Source organism: Hyperolius riggenbachi, chromosome 1 (genome assembly GCF_040937935.1).
Source record: "Hyperolius riggenbachi isolate aHypRig1 chromosome 1, aHypRig1.pri, whole genome shotgun sequence".
NCBI lineage: Eukaryota > Metazoa > Chordata > Amphibia > Anura > Hyperoliidae > Hyperolius > Hyperolius riggenbachi.
The window spans coordinates 528,385,899-528,401,747 of record NC_090646.1 but is presented as its reverse complement, the minus strand read 5'-3'; the positions used below and the strand labels follow the sequence as shown (position 1 = coordinate 528,401,747).

The 15,849-nt window shown below is 46.3% G+C and overlaps 1 pseudogene; it reads left to right on the top strand.

Annotated features, from left to right (window-relative positions):
• Window positions 1-15,849, top strand: part of LOC137534598 (serine/threonine-protein kinase TAO3-like) — a 288,974-nt pseudogene that overhangs the window by 93,474 nt on the left and 179,651 nt on the right.

Here is a 15,849-nt window from a genome sequence, read left to right as displayed (position 1 = left end):
AATTGGCCGGCCGTTTCTAGAACTGGCCGATTTGACATCGGCCAAAGTCCATAATGCTGGGAATTTCAGACATTGGCCGGCCAGTTCTAGAAACGGCCAAAGTCCAAAACGCACAAATCCCAGAACATCCTGGGTCCTGTCCAGCACCATGAATGGCACTCGGAACTTCCTCTCTGCTCTGAAAGATACAGCATAATAATCTTTTGAAAGAAAAGCATTTCTTAGTTACAGCTGATACAAATCTGCAGTGTGTCTACATCCTGCTTTCTTGGGGGCAGACATATTAACATGCTGTGCTTTTAAATTAGCTGCTCTGCTGTGGCAGTCAGGTGACACAGGGGAGAGATCAAATTATTGTGGTGATTAGTCACAGATGAGGGGGGATGCATGGCTGGGGGTGCTTTGCTGGGGGGGGGCTGTGCATGGCTGGGGGTGCTTTGCTGGGCACTGTGCATGGCTGTGGGTGCTTTGCTGGGGAGCTGTGCATGGCTGAGCGGGACTTCGGGACTTGGCCGGCCACGTGAAGTCACAACGCGTTCTGGCCGGCCAAAGTCCGATATTAATGTGTGTTTTGTACATTGGCCGCATGAGGCGGCCACTTCGCATTCTGACCGGCCAGAACCCGAAGTGGCCAGACTTCGGCTTCTGGCCATAACATATATACCCAATATGATCTACTGTAGCAGGGTTTCCCAACAACTCTCCATTACTGAACATAGCTGAACATTTTAAGCAAATCACAAACTATGGAAATTACTGTACAGAGAGCCCTGCCCCTCACTGCAAGAGCCAGTTCACACTAGGTGCGTTGCCAGACCATTCCCTGAAGCGGACGGCGGTAAACTCACTTTTGGATAAAAGTGAGTTTGTATCCAATGCAATGTTGCTATTTGCTTCCTGGCTGTGGCTGAGCTGTGCTGTGATCTATGAGTTGCTGATCTGCTATTTTTCTGCCTACCTGTTAACAATTTTTGCCTGAACTTTGACTATTCTCTCTGCCTTCTGCCTGCACGGACTATTGATTGTACTTTGATTGATTTATTGTTGCCGATTATTGGCTGGATTTTGACTACTCTTTGCCTGCTGCTTGTACCGACCTCTGCCTGGATTTGACAGCTCTCTGCCTGGCGTTTGCACCGACCTCTACCTCCATGTCATTTACTATGGTGTCAGCCTCCGGAAGGCGTCTCAATGTGGAAGCGCTGGTGGAGTTGGAGGATAGAGATCTGCAGTCATTGGCGGACTCAAGTGACAGTGACGCATGTGGAGATCTGTCATCTGACCCAGGTAGCGACAGCGACTTCATCGCCACCGACGTCAGTGATGTCCACGTTTGGTGCCCCATAGTTCTTTCTCAGGCTCTACCTCCACCCACACATTTCCCTTTTACTGGGGAACCTGGCCTGAAGAAAGCATGCGAGTGCAACCTCCTGGCCTACCTGCAACTCTTTTTTATGGATGCGGTTATTGAAAAGATAGTGGAGGAGACTAACCGCTATGCCACTCAACAACTGGTTGCTCCACAAGGGCGCTTTTTGAGGAGCAGGACATGGGAACCTGCCACCAAACATGACATTTGGTTGTTTTTGGGCCTTACTATTCTGCAGGGAGTGGTGGGGAAGCTCCTGCAGAAATGTTCATTGGACTACCAATATTATAGCAACCCCTTTCTTAAGAACGGTGATGTTGGAATACCACTTCAGTTTGATTATGAAGTTTTTACAGATCATCTGCAGATCAGATCCACCAGAATGGATTTTCAGATCTGCAGATGATTGTCAGATATGCAGATGAAGTCTGTTAAACAATGTGTGTATGAGGATCTGCAAATATCATAGACTATGAATGCTTTTTGCAGGAATGGATCTTTTGCAGGAACAGATCTTTTGCAGATAATGATCTTTTGAATGTGTACAGCATCTTGCAAAGATGTTTATCTAATGGGGAGTTCAGCTCCATAGAATAGACTGTGTAGCTGTGGCTCTCATACTACATGGAAGGGGGTTAAATTGGTCTGATATCTTTCATTTATCTTTCAAGTGTGTACACACCATAAACCTCATTTTGCAATATTTCCCTGATAACTCCTTTCAGTTTAGTTAGTGACATTTTTTATTAGCATGCAGAACAGTTCCCCTGCTGGTTAGAACAGTTTTTAAAGTGAAAAAAAAAAAACTTTTCACAGTTTAATATTTTTTTCATAATTAGGTAAAAATTGATTACAAGTGTGTGGTACATTGGTCAGATTTTTGAAATGGTAAAATCAGTATAAAAAATGGATTGCAATTCTTGAATTGAAAAGATACTTAAAAATTTGTATGGTGTGTGGCTACCTTAACCATTTCCACCGCCCGGACGTGAAGCTCACGTCCGGGCGGCAGCTCTGCAGCGCTCCCGCGCTTGGGCGCGCTCCCGCCCGCGATCGCGGGCGTGCGCCCGCATCCCCGCTGTGCCGCCCGGTAGCCCTGGGATCAGTGAAAGGGAACATAGTTCCCGATCACCGATCCCTTTCCCCCGCAGAAAAACCGAAGCGCTCACCTGTGAGGCTTCAGTTCTTCTGCCCGGAGAGAGTTCCGCATCGCCCTTGTACTTCCGCTTAGCAGGAAGTACAAGGATTGAAAACAAAAATGAAGGTGGCCATCTTGTGGCCAAATAGTAAAACTACAGCAAAAAATTTAAACATTACAATTTACACAGAGAACAACATTAAAAATTAACTGTTTATGCCCCACACCAAAATATTCCCCAAATAAAAATTTTAATGGGAAAAAAAAAATTACAATTGAAAAAAAAAAAAAAAAAGACATAAATAGTTACCAAAGGGTCTGAACTTTTTAAATATGCATTTGAAGGGGGTATACTACAAACATTTTTTAAATTATAAGCTTGTAAATAGCGATGAACGCAAAACGGAAACAATGCACCTTTATTTCCAAATAAAATATTGTCGCCATACATTGTGATAGGGACAAAATTTAAATGGTATAATAACCGAGACATACGAGCAAATAAAATACATAGGTTTTAATTATGGTAGCGTGGATTATTTTAAAGCTATAAAGGCCGAAAACTGAGAAATAATGAATTTTTTCAATTTTTTTCTTATTAATCCTGTTAAAATGCATTTATGGTAAAGTGGCTCTTAGCAAAATTTACCACCCACAGAAAGCCTAATTAGTGGCGGAAAAAACAAGATATAGATCAATAAATTGTGATAAGTAGTGATAAAGTTATTAGCGAATGAATGGGAGGTGAAAATTGCTCCGATGCATAAGGTGAAAAATCCCCGCGGGCTGAAATGGTTAAAGACCCCAGTCCTGGCGCACTACCCATACTCGCATCCTCCAGAGGAAAAAACAAGCACCACTGAACGGAAATGGAGGAAAACTTAACCAGGATTTCCTACAGTACAAGACTAACCTGCTGCAGTTCCACACTGCCCTTGCTCATGCTAAGCAGGAATACTTTACCAAGCTCATCGGAGCATAAGCTTTCTATCCCCGGCAGGGGTCTAGTCCTGGGAAAAGAAGTGAGTGGACTCACTTGGAAAAGTCCTGCGCCGCGAAATGGGCGTGGTCAAGCATACCGTGGGCGTGGTCATGGGTGGGGCCAAATATACATGACCTTAGCAGTGATTGATGTAAAAGGTCTGCCGAGGAAGTTTGAGCTCTGCCGTAGTGTATCCCCCAAAAATAGATGTAATCTGACAGCATTTCACCAAACAGACACATAATCTGGTAGAAGTTCCTCCAACATACAGATAATATGGCAGTGGTTCCCCCAAAATAGACAATGTGGCAGCAGCAGTTCCCCCAACATACGCATAATTTGGAAGCAGTTCCCCAAAATACAGGAAACCTGGCAACGGAACACCCAAAATATACGTAACACCCAAAGGACATATAATCTGGCAGTAGTGGTCCCCCAAACATACACAATATGGCAGCAGTTCCCCAAAATACACGTAATCTGGCAGCAACCATTCCCCTAACATACACATAATCTGGCAGCTGTTACCCAAAATACATAACAGCGGTTCCACAAAAATGCAGCAGTTCCCCCAAAATAGGTACCCCCAGCATAGGTAGCCAGGTCTATAGGTGTCCCCAGTATAAGTAGCCATGAGTATAGTAGTCCCTAGTATATGTAGCCAGAGGTATAGTTGCTTAGTATATGTAGCCAGGGGTATATGTGCCCAGTATATGTAGCCAGTGGTATATGTGCCCAGTATATGTAGTCAAGGGTATATGTGCCCAGTATATATAGCCAGTGGGATATGTGCCCAGTATATATAGGCAGAGGTATATGTGCCCAGTATATGTAGCCAGTGGAATATGTGCCCAGTATATATAGGCAGGGGTATATGTGCCCAGTATATATAGCCAGTGGGATATGTGCCCAGGATATATAGACAGAGGTATATGCGCCTAGTATATGTAGCCAGTGGGATATGTGACCAGTATATATAGGCAGGGGTATATGTGCCCAGTATATATAGGCAGGGGTATATGTGCCCAGTATATATAGCCAGGGGTATATTTGCCCAGTATATATAGCCAGTGGTATATGTGCCCAGTATATATAGCCAGTGGGATATGTGCCCAGTATATATAGGCAGTGGGTTATGTTCCCAGTATATATAGCCAGGGGTATATGTGCCCAGTATATATAGCCAGTGGGATATGTGCCCAGTATATATAGCCAGTGGGTTATGTTCCCAGTATATATAGCCAGGGGTATATGTGCCCAGTATATATAGCCAGTGGGATATGTGCCCAGTATATATAGGCAGAGGGATATGCGCCCAGTATATGTAGCCAGTGGGATATGTGCCCAGTATATATAGCCAGTGGGATATGTGCCCAGTATATATAGCCAGTGGGATATATGCCCAGTATATATAGCCAGTGGGATATATGCCCAGTATATATAGCCAGTGGGATATGTGCCCAGTATATATAGGTATAGGTATATGTGCCCAGTATATGTAGCCAGTGGAATATGTGCCCAGTATATATAGGCAGGGGTATATGTGCCCAGTATATATAGCCAGTGGGATATGTGCCCAGGATATATAGACAGAGGTATATGCGCCTAGTATATGTAGCCAGTGGGATATGTGACCAGTATATATAGGCAGGGGTATATGTGCCCAGTATATATAGCCAGGGGTATATTTGCCCAGTATATATAGCCAGTGGTATATGTGCTCAGTATATATAGCCAGTGGGATATGTGCCCAGTATATATAGGCAGGGGTATATGTGCCCAGTATATATAGCCAGTGGGTTATGTTCCCAGTATATATAGCCAGGGGTATATGTGCCCAGTATATATAGCCAGTGGGATATGTGCCCAGTATATATAGGCAGAGGGATATGCGCCCAGTATATGTAGCCAGTGGGATATGTGCCCAGTATATATAGCCAGTGGGATATGTGCCCAGTATATATAGCCAGTGGGATATATGCCCAGTATATATAGCCAGTGGGATATATGCCCAGTATATATAGCCAGTGGGATATGTGCCCAGTATATATAGGTAGAGGTATATGTGCCCAGTATATGTAGCCAGTGGGATATGTGCCCAGTATATATAGCCAGTGGGATATGTGCCCAGTATATATAGCCAGTGGGATATGTGCCCAGTATATATAGCCAGTGGGGTATGTGCCCAGTATATATAGGCAGAGGTATATGTGCCAGTATATGTAGCCAGTGGGATATGTCCCCAGTATATGTAGGCAGGGGTATATGTGCCCAGTATATATAGCCAGGGGTATATGTGCCCAGTATATATAGCCAGGGGTATATGTGCCCAGTATATATAGCCAATGGGATATGTGCCCAGTATATATAGGCAGAGGTATATGTGCCCAGTATATATAGGCAGAGGTATATGTGCCCAGTATATGTAGCCAGTGGGATATGTGCCCAGTATATATAGCCAGTGGGATATGTGCCCAGTATATGTAGCCAGTGGGATATGTGCCCAGTATATATAGCCAGTGGGATATGTGCCCAGTATATATAGCCAATGGGATATGTGCCCAGTATATGTAGCCAGGGGTATATGTGCCCAGTATATGTAGGCAGGGGTATATGTGCCCAGTATATATAGCCAGGGGTATATGTGCCCAGTGTATATAGCCAGGGGTATATGTGCCCAGTATATATAGCCAGGGGTATATGTGCCCAGTATATGTAGCCAGGGGTATATGTGCCCAGTATATATAGGCAGGGGTATATGTGCCCAATATATATAGCCAGTGGGATATGTGCCCAGTATATATAGGCAGAGGTATATGTGCCCAGTATATATAGCCAGTGGGATATGTGCCCAGTATATATAGGCAGGGGTATATGTGCCCAATATATATAGCCAGTGGGATATGTGCCCAGTATATATAGGCAGGGGTATATGCAGTGCTGGTCGTAATGGAAAAAGCTACGCTTACGGATCATTACGCGTAATTTTACGCTATTACGCATTACGAAATTTCGCTTACAGCATAGACATTCAATTTCGGTACATGTCTGTAATTACGCATTGCCCTTACGCAATTACGCGTAAGAATACCGTAATTCAGGTTGTTACGTTATAGGCTTACGCGTAAAATCCTACTAGCAATTAATGCGTATGGTCATGCTGCCAAGCGGAAAAGTTGACGCATGGATCAATGTTAGGTAGCCGCCGACTTTAAGGGTTAATAGCAAAGCCCCCTTAAGTGCTAAGAGCCTCAAATTTGGAGAATATATTAAGGAGATCAGAAGGAATAAGAGGAAAATTTTTTTTTCAAAAAGACCTTATAGTTTTTGAGAAAATCGATGTTAAAGTTTCAAAGGAAAAATATATACATTTAAAAACCCGCCGACTTTAACGGTTAATAGCAAAGCCTGCTTAAAATTTAGGAACACCAAATTCACAGGGTATATTAAGGGGATCAGTGGGAATAAGAGGAAAAACATTTTTTCAAAAAGACCTTATAGTTTTTGAGAAAATCGATTTTTAAGTTTCAAGGGCAAAAATGTCTTTTAAATGCGGAAAATGACAGTTTTTTTTGCACAGGTAACAATAGTGTTTTATTTTCATAGATTCCCCCAAGTGGGAAGAGTTTTACTTACTTCGTTCTGAGTGTGGGAAATATTAAAAAAAAACGACGTGGGGTCCCCCCTCCCAGACCTCTTTAACCCCTTGTCCCCCATGCAGACTGAGATAGCCAGAATGCGGAGCACCGGCCGCGTGGGGCTCCGCACCCTGACTATACCAGCCCGCATGGTCCATGGATTGGGGGGTCTCGGAAGGGGAGGGGCAGCCAAGCTTTCCCCTCCCCCTCCGAGCCCTTGTCCAATTCAAGGACAAGGGGCTCTTCTCCACCTCCGATGGGCGGTGGAGGTGGAGGCCGCGATTTCCTGGGGGGGGGGGGTTCATGGTGGCATCTGGGAGTCCCCTTTAAAAAGGGGTCCCCCAGATGCCCACCCCCCCCTCCCAGGAGAAATGAGTATAGAGGTACTTGTACCCCTTACCCATTTCCTTTAAGAGTTAAAAGTAAATAAACACACAAACACATAGAAAAAGTATTTTAATTGAACAAAAAACATAACCACGAAAAAAGTCCTTTAATATTCTTAATTAACCATTAATACTTACCTGTCCCTTTAAAAGCCAGTTCCCACGCAATATCCTCGGAAATATACTAATCAGTTACAATGTAACAAAGTTATTACAATGTAACAACTTTGTTACTTTGTAACACCACCGCACCCGACGTCACTCGCCGCTCACCCGCCGGCCGCCGCATACACGCTAAGTCCCCGCCGGCTCCCGCCGTCCACTCCGCCCACACCTGTCACCCATATACATGCTGGCACCCATGGGTGCCAGCATGTATATAGGTGACATGTGGGAGAGGCGGGGAGGGCAGCGGAGCCGGCGGGGACTTAGCGTCCCTTCACCCGACAGAGCTCTGAGCTATATAGCTCAGAGCTCTCGAAAGCATCCTTGTATTTGGGCTCCAAGGAGCCCCATTGGTCCTTAGCAGACCAATGGGGTTCCTTCTGATTTGAAGGAACCCCATTGGTCTGCTGAGGACCAATGGGGCTCCTTGGAGCCCAAATACAAAGATGCTTTCGAGAGCTCTGAGCTATAGCTCAGAGCTCTGTCGGGTGAAGGGACGCTAAGTCCCCGCCGGCTCCGCTGCCCTCCCCGCCTCTCCCACATGTCACCTATATACATGCTGGCACCCATGGGTGCCAGCATGTATATGGGTGACAGGTGTGGGCGGAGTGGACGGCGGGGACTTAGCGTGTATGCGGCGGCCGGCGGGTGAGCGGCGAGTGACGTCGGGTGCGGTGGTGTTACAAAGTAACAAAGTTGTTACATTGTAATAACTTTGTTACATTGTACCTGATTAGTATATTTCCGAGGATATTGCGTGGGAACTGGCTTTTAAAGGGACAGGTAAGTATTAATGGTTAATTAAGAATATTAAAGGACTTTTTTCGTGGTTATGTTTTTTGTTCAATTAAAATACTTTTTCTATGTGTTTGTGTGTTTATTTGCTTTTAACTCTTAAAGGAAATGGGTAACAAGTACCTCTATACTCATTTCTCCTGGGAGGGGGGGGGTGGGCATCTGGGGGACCCCTTTTTAAAGGGGACTCCCAGATGCCACCATGAACCCCCCCCCCCCCCCCCCAGGAAATCACGGCCTCCACCTCCACCGCCCATCGGAGGTGGAGAAGAGCCCCTTGTCCTTGGATTGGACAAGGGCTTGGAGGTGGAGGGGAAAGCTTGGCTGCCCCTCCCCTTCCGAGACCCCCCAATCCATGGACCATGCGGGCTGGTATAGTCAGGGTGCGGAGCCCCACGCGGCCGGTGCTCCGCATTCTGGCTATCCCAGTCTGCATGGGGAACAAGGGGTTAAAGAGGTCTGGGAGGGGGGACCCCACGTCGTTTTTTTTTAATATTTCCCACACTCAGAACGAAGTAAGTAAAACTCTTCCCACTTGGGGGAATCTATGAAAATAAAACACTATTGTTACCTGTGCAAAAAAAACTGACATTTTCCACATTTAAAAGACATTTTTGCCCTTGAAACTTAAAAATCGATGTTCTCAAAAACTATAAGGTCTTTTTGAAAAATTTTTTTTACCTCTTATTCCTTCTGATCTCCTTAATATATTCTCCAAATTTGAGGCTCTTAGCACTTAAGGGGGCTTTGCTATTAACCCTTAAAGTCGGCGGCTTTTTTATATTATACGGGAGCGTAATATTACGCGATTACGGCAGACTGTGTAATTTCAATGGGAGTTTACTGTCTTACGCGTAATTTGTTACGCGTAAAAACGTAACCCACGGTCTACGCGTAATTAATTACGCGTAATACCGTAACCTTACACGTAACGCTTACGGTGCATTTGTAGTGAATTACGATGCGTAATTACGCTAATGCGTAATTTCGGCCCAGCACTGGGTATATGTGCCCAATATATATAGCCAGTGGGATATGTGCCCAGTATATATAGGCAGAGGTATATGTGCCCAGTATATATAGGCAGGGGTATATGTGCCCAGTATATGTAGGCAGGGGTATATGTGCCCAGTATATGTAGGCAGGGGTATATGTGCCCAGTATATGTAGGCAGGTGTATATGTGCCCAGTATATGTAGCCAGAGGTATATGTCCCCAGTATATGTAGGCAGGGGTATATGCGCCCAGTATATGTAGCCAGTGGGATATGTCCCCAGTATATGTAGCCAGGGGTATATGTCCCCAGCTAGCCAGGTGTGCCCCCAGCAGGAGGGGAGCAGCGCAGAGAAGGCGAGCTATGGGGACAGTGTGGAGGGGCGGACGTCTCCCCCGCCCCCCTTTCCCTCACCTTCGTGCTCCCCTTCCTGTCTCTCCCCTCTGGTGTTTTCAAGTGTCGGGCTGGCGGCGAAAGTGGGCGGAGACTTACCGCGTTTCAGTCGCAAGGGACGCTCCGCTCTGTGTGCGGCTAGTCTGGTCTTCCAGCCGCACACAGAGCGGAGCGTCCCTTGCGGCTGGAAAAAGGCGGTAAGTCTTCGCCCACTTTCGCCGCCGGTCCGACACTTATAAACACCGGAGGGGAGAGGCAGGAAGGGGAGCACGAAGGTGAGGGAAGGGGGGGGAGATGTCCTCCCTTCCCCGCTGTCCCCATAGCTCGCCTTCTCTGCGCTGCTCCCCTCCACACAAGCCAGGGTGGACGGCGTTCACTCTCTGGAAAAAGTAAGTGGACGCCGTCCACCCGCATCCACGCAGGACTCGAACCCTGATCCCCGGCGTCTTTTTGCCACTTTCAACTCCCTGCTTAAACCCCCCCCCCCACCTTCAGTTTCCTTCCTCTCTGCCACAGATTTCACTTTCCTCACAGCCACCAATTTCACCAACAAAATTGTCTCCATCCGTCAAGAAATATCCAATCTTCACCTCCCACCCCCTCCCAACCAGCTCCTCCTCCACCCTATCCTCCCCTCACCTTCTTCACTCCTACTACCACCGAGGAAGTCAACCACCTACTGCAGACTTCCCATACCACTACTTCCCCCCCTTGACACCATCACTTCTGATTTACTCCAGCCTCACTTCACAGAATTGGCTCCAGTCCTCACTACCCTGTTTAACCTCTCCCTATCCACAAGCACCTTCCCCTCAGACTTCAAGCAGGCCACTGTACTACCCATGCTCAAGAAACCCTCCCTCGACCGCTCGCTACCCTCCAACTACCGGCCTATCACCCTCCTCCCCTTTGCCTCAAAACTCCTTGAGCGTCTGGTTCACAAAAGCCTGACCCAGTACCTCAATGCCAACTCACTGCTAGACCCACTGCAATCTGGATTTTGGCCTGCCCACTCAACCAAAACTGCTCTCACCAAAGTGGTCAACGACCTTGCCTTAGCTAAAGCTGAAGGTAAATACTCCATTCTCCTCCTCCTTGACCTCTCAGCAGCTTTTGACACAGTAGATCATCCCCTACTCCTCCAGTCCCTCCAGTCCATGGGAATTCACGATCTCGCCCTGACCTGGCTTTCATCCTACCTCTCCAACCGCTCCTTCACGGCCGCCTTCAATGACTCCTCATCCACCCCCAACCACCTCTCAGTGGGAGTCCCCCAAGGCTCAGTCCTTGGCCCCCCTACTGTTCTCCCTATACACATCCTCCATTGGCAAGGTTCTCTCCTCCATGGGTTTTAACGATCATCTGTATGCAGATGACACCCAGATCTACCTCCACACCCCTCCACATATCCACCACTACCATGGACAAGGTCTCCTCCTGCCTATCAGCCATCTCCTCCTGGATGTCCGCTAGGTTCCTAAAACTAAATCTAGACAAAACAGAATTTATGATCTTCCCACCCTGGCCATCCATGAACCTCCCAGATGTGCATGTCACTGTTAACCACACTACCATTCGCCCTACCTCTCAAGCCCGCTGTCTGGGTGTCACCCTGGACTCCGAACTCTCCTTCACTCCCCACATCCAAAACCTCACAAAGTCCTGCAACTTCCACCTTCGTAACTTCTGTAAGATTCACCCTTTCCTGACCTCTGCCACCACCAAACTCCTCATCCATGCCTTCATAATTTCCCGCCTTGACTACTGCAATGCTCTTCTGTCTGGTCTCCCTATGACCCGAAAAGCCCCACTGCAGTCCATCATGAATGCGGCAGCCAGACTTATCTACTGCTCCCATCGCTCCATCACGGCGGATCCCCTCCGTGAATCCCTCCACTGGCTTCCTATCCAGTCCAGAATCAGATTGAAGATACTGTGTCTGAGCTAAAAATTTAACCACAAAACCTGTCCAACCTACATTTCCGATCTTACTCAGTGGTACACACCTAGCCGCTCACGCCGCTCTTCCAATGAACTTTGCCTGACCGCCCCCCGCATCACCCAGTCCCATGCACGCCTCCAGGACTTCTCAAGAGCTGCTCCAACACTATGGAACTCCATACCTCCACCCACTAGGGCAGCCCCCTCCTTCAACATCTTCAAGAAGGCCCTCAAAACTCACCTTTTCACTCTGGCCTACTACCCCCACAAGTGCTCTAAACCCACAGCTGAACTCTGGTCCCCTACCTTTCGTGTCCCTACCTCTCTCTCTAGATTGTAAGCCTTTGGGCAGGGTCCTCCTTTTGTGTCCTACCTGATCATGCACCTCCATTACTGTGAACCCATGCTATGCATTTGAGTGAACCTAACTTGCCTAATCTCCATGCTCCCATCCAGTGACTGACTAAGCATTACCTTGTACTCATACTGTGCTGTGTGATCTGTTTTTCCTTGTCTTCCTGTATTGTCATTTTGCTGTATGTCACCCCTAACTATTGTCTGTAACCTAAACTAATGTCCAGTGCTGCGTAATATGTTGGCGCTTTATAAATACAATACATAAATAAATAAACTCCACTTGATAACATTCACAGCGGCTATGCAAAAGATTTACAAGACAGATGTTGCTGCTATGAATCTCTGTATGAGCAGCAAGGTACTAGTGTCTTGCACCCAGAAGCCAAGTGAAGATAAGATCTTAGTCTTGGAGCAGTGCTTTTCAGTGCTGCTAGATTTGGGTGCAGCGAGCGCCGCCATAGACTATAATGGGAATCACCCTATCTCGGCGCTCAGTGAGTAACGTCGGCACCATCAGAAGACGGAGCCGAAGTTGCTTAAAAAAACACATTAATTCGGCCTTTAGCAATCGCTGGAAGGCGAATTATATCATTCCCCCACTATCCATGGCGGCCTGGAGGGGGAATAGTAAATAACACGGCCCGGACTTGTGCAGAAGCAGGATCAGCCATAAACCGGCTGTATCCTGCGCCCAAGTCTACCGGCGCCGATTTCAAATGTATGCCTCAGTCTTTCTGCACCACAAAACAGAGAAAGTAGGAGCTCTTACTGGAATGGCCATTATCTCTGCATATCAGAGAGCATTTTGCATCTATATACCTAGAATCTAATACAGTAAAAGTTAAAAACCAGCATACATATATACAACAAACACATGCATGAGACATTTCATACAGCTGCACCACAGAAATTCAGAGAAGAGAAGAGAAGAGAACAGAACAGAGAAGAACCAGCCCTACTGATCTATTTGGCTGCAGTAGTGTCTAACTAACACCAGGAACAAGCATGCAGCTGATTTCAGAAACACCTGAGCTGCTGGTGCTTGTTCAGGGTCTATGGCTAAAAGTATTATGCTAGGAACACACAATGCAATTTTCTGACAGATTTACTGTCAGATCGACTATTTCCAGCATGTCCGATCTGATTTCAAATCAATGTTTTGATCGATTTTCTGTCCTCACTTCTATGAAAAATCATTTGAAAAATCGATCGGAAATCAGATTAACATGTTGGAAATAATCGATCTGACAGTAAATCTGTCAGAAAAATTGCATTGTGTATACCTAGCATAGGAGGCAGAGTATCAGCAGGACAGCCAGGCAACTGGTATTGCTTAAAAGGAAATAAATACAGCAGCCTCCATATCCCTCTCGCTTCAGTTGTCCTTTAAAGAGACTCTGTAACAAATTTTCAGCCTTATTTCTTCTATCCTATAAGTTCCTATACCTGTTCTAATGTGGTCTGGATTACTGCAGCCTTTTCTAGTTGCACTGTCTCTGTAATAGATCTATTTTGCCAAAAAGAAATAGATGTGAGTGAGTGGCACTCCCTACACTAACCTGGAGCAGTGTAGGTGCATATGGGCAAAAAGAACCACCGTTCTCACCAGATCACCGACGCTTCTGCTGCTGGGACGTGTGCACATTGGAATGGGTGAAGAAAGTCATTAGTACATCCAATACACAGAAAAAGAGCAGAAACTCCGGGCACCTTCCGTCCAATTGTTTTATTGCAGTGTTAAAGTGATGCGTTTACGATACATCCATATGACTGGTCCTCAAGTGATGGTGTTGTGGAGGTGGGGGGGCGCCGAGCACCAGTTGGGGCCTGCGATGGTCGTTTCGCGTCTCAGTGGACGCTTGGTCACGCTATGCTCCAATTGGAGCATCACTTTAACACTGCAATAAAACAATTGGACGGAAGGTGCCCGGAGGTTCTGCTCTTTTTCTGTGTATTGTCTGTAATAGATCTAACCTTCTTTTCTTGTCAAGCCTTGTCGAGACAAAGAGGAATGCACTCTCTCTGCTGTGATAGGGAGAAGTTATGCACACCCCTTGCAGGCTCTCCTGTGTGTGTATGAGTCACAGGCAATGTTTCTGCTCACAGCTAGTGTGTCTGCAAGGCTCGTGGACCTGAGACATTTCAAACAGCTGTGAGTGCAGAGAGATCAGTGCAGAGATCAGACAAGCAGCTAAGGCACGTGGGAGTAACACTCCAGCAATCAAGTCACATTTGAGAGGAGCTTCTCCAAATGGGCACCTGCTCTGATGATGTATTTCCTGTTTGGCGGCCATCTTCATTGTTTACAAAAACTATGAAAACTGATTTTATCACCAGGAAAGCTGCGGGAGCGGCAAAAATGTCACAGAGGGGGCTAGGAGAACACAACAAACAGGCTGGTGCGTTTATGTAAGATTGTCGCAGTACAGATTCTCTTTAAAACAGTCATCCAAAAGACTCAGATCTGCTTACAAAGTATGCAACTGCAAGCTGTGTGGGAGTTCCTCAAGCTGGCCCATCCCCAATAGACCTAGATTTTTCGTCCTGTATGATCAACACTGTAAATTGATTTCTGGTCAAAATCGAATGAAATTCAATGAGAGATTTTAAGGGTATCAAATACCATCCAATTTAATCAGAGTGATCAAATCTGCCTTTAATCAAATGTGAAAATTGGTGTGTCCTGTATATGGGCATGTTTACATCGAACACTTTCATTCCAGTGCAGGAGACTTGGGTGAAGCAGTAACTTCAACACCGTCAGAAGACAGAGCTGAAGCTACTTATAAAAAACACTATAATTCGGCCTCCAGCAATTGCTGGAAGCCTTAATTATTTCATTCCCCACCATCCATGGCGGCCTGGAGGGAGAATAGTATTTAACATAAATGGGAATTTGTGCAGGAGCAGGATAAGCCATACAGGCTGTATCCTGCACCCGATTCCTCTCGTATGCTGTTTACATTGCACAAAGCCAGTATCTGACTCCTGTCCACCTTCCTACTGTAGGCGTGGTCCACTCTGTGCTCACTGGAAAAGATTGGCTCGTGCCTCCTCCCAGCTCCTCCTTGTAAGGCCTCTTGCACACTGCAAGTGATTCCGATTCCGATTCCGCTTTTTAATCAGTTTTTACATCCGATTCAGATTCCGATTTGCAGTGTGCAGGGAGCAAACTGCAAATCGGAATCTGAATCGGATGTAAGAACTGATTAAAAAGCGGAATCTGAATCGGAATCACTTGCAGTGTGCAAGAGGCCTAAGGGATGATAGGCCAGGGGCGAAATCTGGACAGTTCAGACTGCTATAAAACATTCACACATGAGGAGTCAGCATTGCAAATCCAACCAGATATCTATCTATCTATCTATCTATCTATCTCAGTGCTGGGGGTAATGGAAAAAGCTACGCTTACGGATCATTACGCGTAATTTTACGCTATTACGCATTACGGAATTACGCTTACGGCGTAGACATTCAATTTCGGTACATGTCTGTAATTACGCATAGCCCTTACGCAATTACGCGTAAGAATACCGTAACTGAGGTTGTTACGTTATAGGCTTACGCGTAAAATCCTACTAGCAATTAATGCGTAAGGTCATGCTGCCAAGCGGAAAAGTTGACGCATGGATCAATGTTAGGTAGCCGCCGACTTTAAGGGTTAATAGCAAAGCCCCCTTAAGTGCTAAGA